The sequence below is a fragment of the Triticum urartu genome, chromosome 1 (genome assembly GCF_003073215.2).
Source record: "Triticum urartu cultivar G1812 chromosome 1, Tu2.1, whole genome shotgun sequence".
Lineage (NCBI taxonomy): Eukaryota > Viridiplantae > Streptophyta > Magnoliopsida > Poales > Poaceae > Triticum > Triticum urartu.
In genome coordinates this window covers 24,557,848-24,567,137 of record NC_053022.1, presented here as the reverse complement: position 1 = coordinate 24,567,137, position 9,290 = coordinate 24,557,848, and the positions used below count along the sequence as shown (strand labels likewise).

General features: G+C 42.8%; 1 pseudogene; it reads left to right on the top strand.

Moving 5' to 3' along the window:
* Positions 1–1,045: 1,045 nt before the first annotated feature.
* On the top strand, positions 1,046–2,401 carry LOC125532608 (annotated as a pseudogene).
* The last annotated feature ends 6,889 nt before the right edge of the window (positions 2,402–9,290 follow it).

Sequence of the window (9,290 nt, the reverse complement as noted above, 5' to 3'; positions counted from 1 at the left end):
TCAAAATCCATGGTATGTCAGCCTTATATTTGGATGGAATTTATTGTTGGTATTCGCTATTGTGTTCCCTTCATAGTTGATGAATAGACCGAAAAAAATCCGTAAAAAAAACATCTATATGTAGTATTGGCAGAAGAAGCCTTTATGTCCATGCATGTCATTTAGATCAACCAAATATTACGGATCTCAGTTGTTATTTTCTATTGATAATCAGAACCAGTAATTTCCTATTGTTTTAATAATATAATATATTTTTATCAATGTGCCAATATTTACTCCATAAATATGATTAATGAGTATTAATTATGATATATATATAAGCCGTGCCCTATTGTTAAAAAGAATGATATCTGATTCTTATATTTGGATACAAGTTATTGCTTGCATTAATCACGGGTCGTGACACAAATTCCACATGCTCCCCATGCCTTTAAATTCCGACGATTGTGGCTATTCTTTGCTGAATGAGTTTGATATCTCATTAGGAACAAAACAGATTCGCGTCCTTGTTCGCCTATCGAAGTTCTAAGGAAAACGACTACCGAAGTCGACGGTATTTCTTGAAACGGTTCATCTAGTAATGTTTATACATTTTTACTCTTGTTGTCCATGGATCCATAGCTTCTAAAGTTCAGCACGGATACTCCGTGACATCTGTCATGACATGTATTCTTTGAAAGAAGTTAGATCCATGATGGAATGAGTGGATACACGTAGAACGTAGATTTTTACCATTTTGCTTGGGAGATGGCAAGAATCTTGCTAGCATCTAGGCTAATCTTCCAAAGGTAAAATATAGGAGATAACATAAATCTGATAATATTCATAGATCTGATTGTACTATCATGCCTATAATACTATTATTTATGGCTGATATGATTTCCCACACATAGTAATATATCCCTTCTATAATTTGTTGGACTAGTTAGTAACTTATTGTATCGTACGTAAGTCCTCCTTATTTAAATATATCACTTATATGGAATATGTAAATTGATCCCAATGTATATAAGGATCGGCTATTGTTTCATGATAACAGATCAACATGGACGGCGAGTTCCAGCGATACAACAATCTTGTGCACAATGATCTTGACGTCTTCATGACAACTGAACAAACCACCTATTCCCGAACAACCATGATGATGAGATGTATGGTCTGCTTGGAGGCACTGCCAATGCGGGAAAGATTGATAATGCCAGCGATGTTGTTGCAGACAAAGGAAACAACGACGGAGAGACCCATAGTGAGCATAGGATGGAGACAAGGCACGCCAATTATCACCGTCTCCGCAGAGAACAAATCCAACAACTTGAAGCGTACAATACATACTCAATCAATGTTTCTTACCTATCGAAGATGATGTGTACTAATCTATTTTCATTAATGTCATATGTAGTGTCTTCCGGGAATCCCCTTATCCAGATGAGAAACTCCGGAAGACCCTCAGCAAGAGGCTTGGCATGAGTGCCCAACAGGTCAAATTTTGGTTCCAAAACCATCGCAGCTCCATTAAGGTACATACTATTCTTTTCCATGGTGAATTACATGAGATTTCGCCACATGGGCCAGCTACGACATACGGTTATGCAAGCTTTGCAGAAAATTAGTATAAGCTCCAGCGAACATAGTATCATTGTTTGTCATCTGAACTCACAATGTAATGGGCGAGGCTTTTTGGTACTCTTGCCCACAGAGCGAGATTTAAAAAGAAATAAAAAATCAAGTTTATAAGATTCAAAAATATCTGAAAATAAACACACAAGTATGTAGTGTGTAAAATTTCATATTGAAGTACATTTTGATGTGAGTTGTACAAAAAAATCATGTACTTTTATACTGAATAGTACATGTTCTAGACATACATTGTTTTGTTATTTTGTATAACTCGCTCAAAAATGTATTTCGCCACAAAACTTCACACACAAGTAGTATTCATCCATAGGTATGTGCATATTGTTTTCTTGATTTTTTTAAATCAAATAATATTATTTTGGAATTTTTAAAATTTGAGTCCATGGAGCTCGAGCTCCATTAGTGATTTCTGCTATGTACTACTATATTACCCTCATGATCATGGTGTCATACTCTTATAATAACCACTGAAATGATGCATACATGAAATTAATAAATGCAGGGCAAGACGCGGAGGCAGGAGGCCAGCAATCTTCAGTTAGAGAAGCAGATGCTAAAATCAGAAAGGCAAGCCATCATATCGGCTATGCAAAATAGCACTTGCCTCAAATGCAGAGGGACAATTGTACAAACTCAAGATACATCAGAGCGCCAGCGCTTGTTCATGGAGAATCTGAAGCTGAAGGAAGAACTTCTGCTTGCCACCAAACATCTTAAAGAGGGTCTCCAGCAAAATGGCATGTGGCCCGTATTGACCCGCAAATAACGACGCCGTCTTTGGTGTTCCCCAACGTTAATTCTGTCATCTGAACCCTGTTTTTCCTTGATTCCTCAGCTTGCAAATAATGTGCCTTGTTGTTGTGTGCATGTACACAACTTGGCCGCTTATTTATTTCTTTCTGTAGGCTATCATGGTTGCTTCGTGGGATGGCACGAGATCTATCAATCATGGCAGCAATGTAGGGGTTGTGGAGTGAGTGGCTTTGGGATGGCATTGCCATGAAGCTCAGTCCAACGCCCATCTTTATCTCTTTCAGTTTGTATCCAAACGGCTCAAGTTGAGTCAAATTAATTAGAAAAGAAGAAGCATAAAACCAGCAAATTGGATGTCATGCCAGAATTTTCTGTGTCTTCAAACATATCGCCTCATAAGTGTTTCATTTATTGAGATACCTTTGTTAGTGGTCCTTTTTGGCGACGAAAAGTAGTGTGTGAGCATTGATCATCTTCTGGAGCCTTGCTGGAAGTGGATCACAGTTGACATCCACCTCACAGACACCCTGGAGCGTGCAGCTGTAGAGTCATGCGTGGAGCAGGATGACGAGGACCTTTAGCGGGCAACAAGTAGTGCAATATTTCATGAAGGAGTCCTTGGGATCCTCTCCTGTTTCTGATGGCCATGCAAAGGAATTATGCCAAGTGGTTTTTCTATAGCCCAACTAGGTGCACCCCCTGCAACACGACGTAAGAAAACATAGCAAATTATTTCGAAAAAATCTGAAACTTTGTGGACATGATTATGAATAAATGTTATAAAGGGGTCAAATGACATTTGAGGAGCTCTGTACGGAAAAATAAAATTACTGAAAATGTATATGGACCGTTTGAGCAGACTTTATGAATTTGTTACAGATCTCCTTGGAAGTTTTTTGACCACCAAACTTTGCAAGCATCAATAACATTTGTTCATTATCATTGCCATAAATTTTAAGATTTTTCACGAAATGTTTTGCTATGTTTTCTTGCATGGGTGTTGCTGGGATGCATCGAGCTGGGCTCAGCCACTACTTTCCCTGAACATTATAGTGTGCAATTTGCATCTTCCTGGCGCATCTATAATTATATGTTCAGGCATCAGTAGATGTTCAGGCATCAGTAGTTCCATGAAGGAGATGGGAGTAGGACTACATACTCCTGGAAAGAGGGCGACGGGGCGAGCGACAGGGCGGACGCCCATGCGCGCGGCCGCGACGGCGCCGGCCGCCGCCGGTGATCAACGGCGCGTCGGCGGGCGGTTTTGGGCGCTAGCCGATTCCGACGACGACGACGCGGACGATGATGGGGATGCATCCCCGGCGGACTCGCCGCCCTCGCCGACACCTTCGGATCTTATTTGTGAATTTTTCCATTCAGGTTATAACGAAGATGAAGTAGCAACGACGATTGATCGTGTTCTGCCATCGGACGATCCGGCGCGCATCGGTCTTCACGCGGGCGAGAAGAATGAGATGATTCGACGCGTTGTTCATTGGAGGACGGCGGAGTCGGCGCTCAGACCTTGGAAGGGCCCTTACCTAAGGTGAGTCTTCCGAATCTTACGCTATTCAATATGATTAGGCCGGAGTCATGGATTACTGTAAAGAAGAGGAAACATGTGAGGCGGATCGACGTTCGACAAGCACCGGCGGCGCCTGTGTTGGCCGTGACGGCGACCGGGATCTCGGAGATGAGATCGATGCGTTTGAAATGCTTACTGGGCTGCGCTGGGCCGGCTCGGAGGGAGCTGGGTCCGCGAGGAGATGGGCCAGGGTCAGATGGGTATGAGACCCAAGCTGTACCGGATCATACTCTTGCCCGTATGGCTATCGCATGCACGTACGCGGGCGATCGATCTTCTATCCTTCGAGCACCGTCTCCTCCTGCTAGTACTAGGGTTCATAGGCGCGGCACCCAAGCTTATCAACTGCGATCTCAGGCATAGTACAGATGCTAAACAGCTGGGGATACTAGACTCGCATGGGGGGTAGCCATTCAGTGACTCCTCCCAGACTCGAGCCACATCCCCCGAGTTGACATGAATCGATGTGCCACACATGTAATACTCTTTTACTTTCATAATATCCCTCCAGACAGGGGAATCATTGAACTTACTTTTCACCGTGGAAACTGTATCCCCTTTCAAGTATTTGGATTTAACAATATCTTGCCAAAGTCCCTTATGAGTATCAAGTTTCCACCACCATTTAACAACGAGACTGATATTTTGTTTTTGTAGATCTTTCACAACCAGACCACCCTTGTCCTTGGAGCGGCACACTCTACTCGAACGAACCAAGTGATATCTCTTACGCCCCTCAAAACTTTGCCAGAAAATCGACGCCTCTGCTTGTCCAGTTTTTCAATGGATGTTTTAGCGAGAAGGAACATAGCCATATAGTAATAGACTATACTAGATAGGGAGGAGTTCAACTAAGTGAGCCTGCCACCCGAGGAAGCAGCGTTACCAATCCAGGATTCGCAACACTTTCTAAATTTTTCATCAACAAAGATCCGCTCAGGGCATCTAAGAGAGGAAAAGCTCAATGGCACCCCTAAGTATCGCATAGGGAAGTGACCAATTTGGCAATTAAAGAGCTCCGCATAGTAATTAAGGATGCTATTGTCACCCCCCACACACATAATTTTAATCTTAAGATAGTTTATTTTAAGGCCCGACATGAGTTCAAACATATAAAGAAGCAGTTTGAGATTTACTGCAGCAGAAGTGTCATGCTCAAAACACAAAACCGTGTCATCTGCATATTGCAACACAGCAACACCCCCCTTAATCAGATCCGGAGCTAGACCAGTAATCAGTTTTGATTTTTGGGCATTAAAGATCATTTTTGATAGGCATTCAACTGCCAGGTTAAACAAGAAGGGCGAGTGGGGGTCGCCTTGACGAACCCCTTTGCGGCTCACAAAATAGGGCCCCGTCTCATTATTCAACTTGATGCTCACCGTGCCATTGTTCAGGATATTTTTAATCCACCTGCACCACTTATCATTAAAACCCCTCATTCTATGACATTCCAAGAGGAAGTCCCAATTGATTTTGTCATAGGCTTTTTCGAAATCAAGTTTCAGAACCACTCCTATTTTTTTCTTAACGTGGGTATGATGTAATACCTCATGCAAAGATAGAATTCCATCCATGATGTTTCTGTTTTTAATGAAGGCATTTTGGTGAAGGCTGACCAGTTTATCCGCGTAGATAGCTACACGGTTATCCACCACTTTTGTGATTAGCTTATAGGGACAACGAAGAAGGCAAATCGGACGGAACTGTTGGATTTTCTTAGCTCCCGCCATTTTAGGAATCAGCGTAATCACCCCATAGTTCGGCCGGGCCACGTCCAATGTTCCCGCATGGAAAGCCTCAAATGTGCGCATGATATCCACCTTCACAAAGTCCCAGCAAGCTTTATAAAATTCTGCTGGAATGTTATCTGGACCAGGAGCACTATTACTCTCCATACCAAACAAGGCTATCTTGACTTCTTCCTCAGAGAAAGGACAGGTCAGGAAACCATTATCTTGATCACTCAACTTCTCATGCTCTCAACAAGTATCAGGGGAAAGGTGGAACAGATTGCCTGGAGTGGCCCCAAACAACTCTTTATAGTATGTGGTAGCATGATCAAGGAGGTTTTTGGTTCCTTCGATCACATTATCCCCGTCAGTAAAAGGTTGAATAGTGTTCTTTCGTTTCCTACCATTCGCAATACGATGATAGTACGCAGTGTTTTGATCACCTTTCAAAAGCCACCTCTCTCTATATTGTTGGAGTCTGAATAGTTCTTCCTTAGTAAGGATTACATTGAGCTCAGCTAGTAAAGAAGCCCTACGGCAACACATTTCCACCTCAATATCCCCATCTTCCTCTATCTTTTCGATCTCCTCCAGCTCTATATGAATTTCTTTCTTTCTTTTCCTCTCGTGACCAAAAATGTGAGACCCCCATCCTTTAAAATATTTCTTGAATCTTTTCAATTTGATATTGAGGATGTCTATGGTGGTCGTTTGAGAAAATAGGTTGTTCCCAGATTTCTCTAGCTTTAGGGAGAAACAGCTCATTGGTCAACCAGCTAATCTCAAAACGAAACTCTTTCTTCTTAGAATGTTCCGGACTATCAGCTTTCAGAGAGAGTAGGAGAGGGTTGTGATCAGAGATGTCTCTAACAAGTTTCCGAACCGACACCAGGGGAAATAAATCTTCCCAAAAATAGCTCATAAGCACCCTATGCAGTTTCTCAAGTGTAGGGTGAGCTTGGTGATTAGACCAGGTATATTTACCCCCAGATAGATGAATTTCTCTAAGGTTAAATGCGTTGATCACAGAGTTGAACTTGTCAACATAAGGGTTATGTTTCATATTTTTGTTCTTGTCGTCTCCCCCTCTCAAGATATTAAAGTCACCACCTGTCACAAAAGGGATATTGATGTGAGAGCAGAAGGAGGCCATTTCAACAAGGAAATCCTCTTTGAATTTATCCTGGGCCGCTCTACAGTGCAGTGCTCATCACTCTGCAGTGCTAGGTGTCTTATGACAAAGAATTACGTTGGCAATACATTATGTTCGTAAAATTCGACCTTCTATAACATATAACACCATAGTGTGATCTTTAAGTTTCATTTTCTAAATTTTGTTTTCAGAATTTTTTTAATTTACTGCTCCTAAGAGTCCTGTCACACCTTTCTTTATATAGTTAAATAAATTAACATTCTTTTATACTTTCGAGAATAATAAGTAATAGTACTCTTCATTTTTACCTATCTTTGGAGTGCATAAAGTCAACCAAATATAGAAGATGGCTGCAATTTTTTTATTCGCACTTTCATCTAACATTTCTCTTTCAATGCATATGTTTAGTAGCACTAAATTAACATGAATGGCACACTCACCATCCCTTATGTTTGAAGACTCTTTTGGTTTCAATGCCCCAACTGCTACCACCAATTAGATGGGGCACTAATAGATAAGTTGATATTCTACCTCTGAAAATCAATGTAAACCATCCAATATTTTAGTAGTAATATTTTACATCTATAATCATAATGGCCACCAATATGAATTTGTATATTTTGTGTGTTTTGTAAACATAAATTTAGTATGTAGTGATTAAAATACATAACTAGCCCGTGCAGGCGCACGGGTCGATGACTAGTATTTAGTAATGGAGAAGATATTTGGACGTATTGTAGTTATTACAGTAGTGGATGATAAATTTGCTGAGACTTACACAATGACTAGTACTGAAAATTAAAGCTAATCATCTCAGAATTGAAGCGTACACGCATGGTTTTTTGCCACGATCTACAGTGAACACATGTTTCAAATAAACATTCAGTCAATACTTATATCCTGATAGGTGGTGTACAATATGTTTTAGTTGTACTTTTCTCTGCTCTATACCTTCTCAGGTCTTAGAAGTGTAGTACTCCCTCTAATCCATAATAAGTGTCGTGATTTTAGTTCACATTTGAATGAAAACCACGACACTTACTATGGAACAGAGGGAATACCTTTTTGAAAGGTAATTTACAATGCTTGGTATTCACGAAATCATCTTTACTTGATCCATGGCTGGAACCTAGCTACTACTCTTCTACAGATTGTCTTTGATGTTGTGGAAGAACAAAAGAAGCAGATTGTCATCAAGGTATTCAGCTGTGTAAAACCTCTCTAATTTTGTCCAAGTCGACTTTAATGTTGGTCTTATAGTACCCAAATAATTTTTGGAGATTACTAATAAATTCTGTGTGAAGAGACATGCTTGTCTTATATACGCGATGACAGTAAAGAACGATTGGACTATTATATGTAATAGTAAAGATTTAACCTAACAAAGAAGTTCCTTAAAATTGTCTCAAATATCAATACACTACTAGGAAAACCCCTATTGGTAACCACTTGGTAGTAGTGCGGGTACCTGCCACGCGCTACTGCTAAGTTGATAGGAGTAGCGCGGATATAAACCATGCGCTGCTACTAACTGGTACACACCATGCCCCCCGGGACAGGCCATAGTAGTAGCGCGGGGTATGAACCCGCACTGCTACAATGTGGTCCCCACCGTACCCCCCTGGCGGGCCATAGTAGTAACGTGGGGTACATACCCTGCCCTGCTACTATTTATATACTTCTTTAGTGCCGTGAAATCCCCATCTCCACCCCCGAATCCCTCCTCCCTCACGTACCTCTCCCCCACTCTTCCTAGGCTCTCCCATGGCACTCCTTCCCATGAGCCATTCCTCCTCCATGGCACCCAAGGAAGCCGCCGCCTCGCTCCGCCATCGTCCAGGTGCTCGCCTCTCTTCCCCCGCGCTTCCATGGTACCACGCCATAGCGTCTCACCATCGGCATCCAGACCTGCAACTCCCTCCATCTCCTTCCTCTTTCCCTCGTTTCTCTTTTTCCTCCCTCTGTCGGTGTACTAGAGTAGGGGTACCCTAGTACCCCGAACTCGTGCACGGGCAGTCACAGCATCCCCGCGGCAAGGCTTGCCGGGTGACCGCCAAGACCCTCCGCGGCTACTTTGAAGACCATTCAAGAACAAAGTACCCAAGACAAGACCCCGGCGAGAGGAGCTTGCCGGGAAAGCTATCAAAAGCATCTCCAGGCCCCGGCAAGGGAAGCTTGCCGGGAAGGAAACGAGACCCCGGCAAGAGGAGCTTGCCGAGAAGGCCAACCCAGGCATACCAAGAAAACCTGCCGCGGCGCGCCACGCGTCCTGGTAAGACCCGGTGAGCGACTAGCTCCCGGACGCGACAAGACGACGACCGCGGCGAGGAGTTTGCCGCGGGAACCGCCTCTCCGAGCCCGCGCTCCAGCACAACCACCACGTGTCGCTCAGGGGGCCTCTCCCAAGCACACGTGGCAGGAGGTCGCGCAG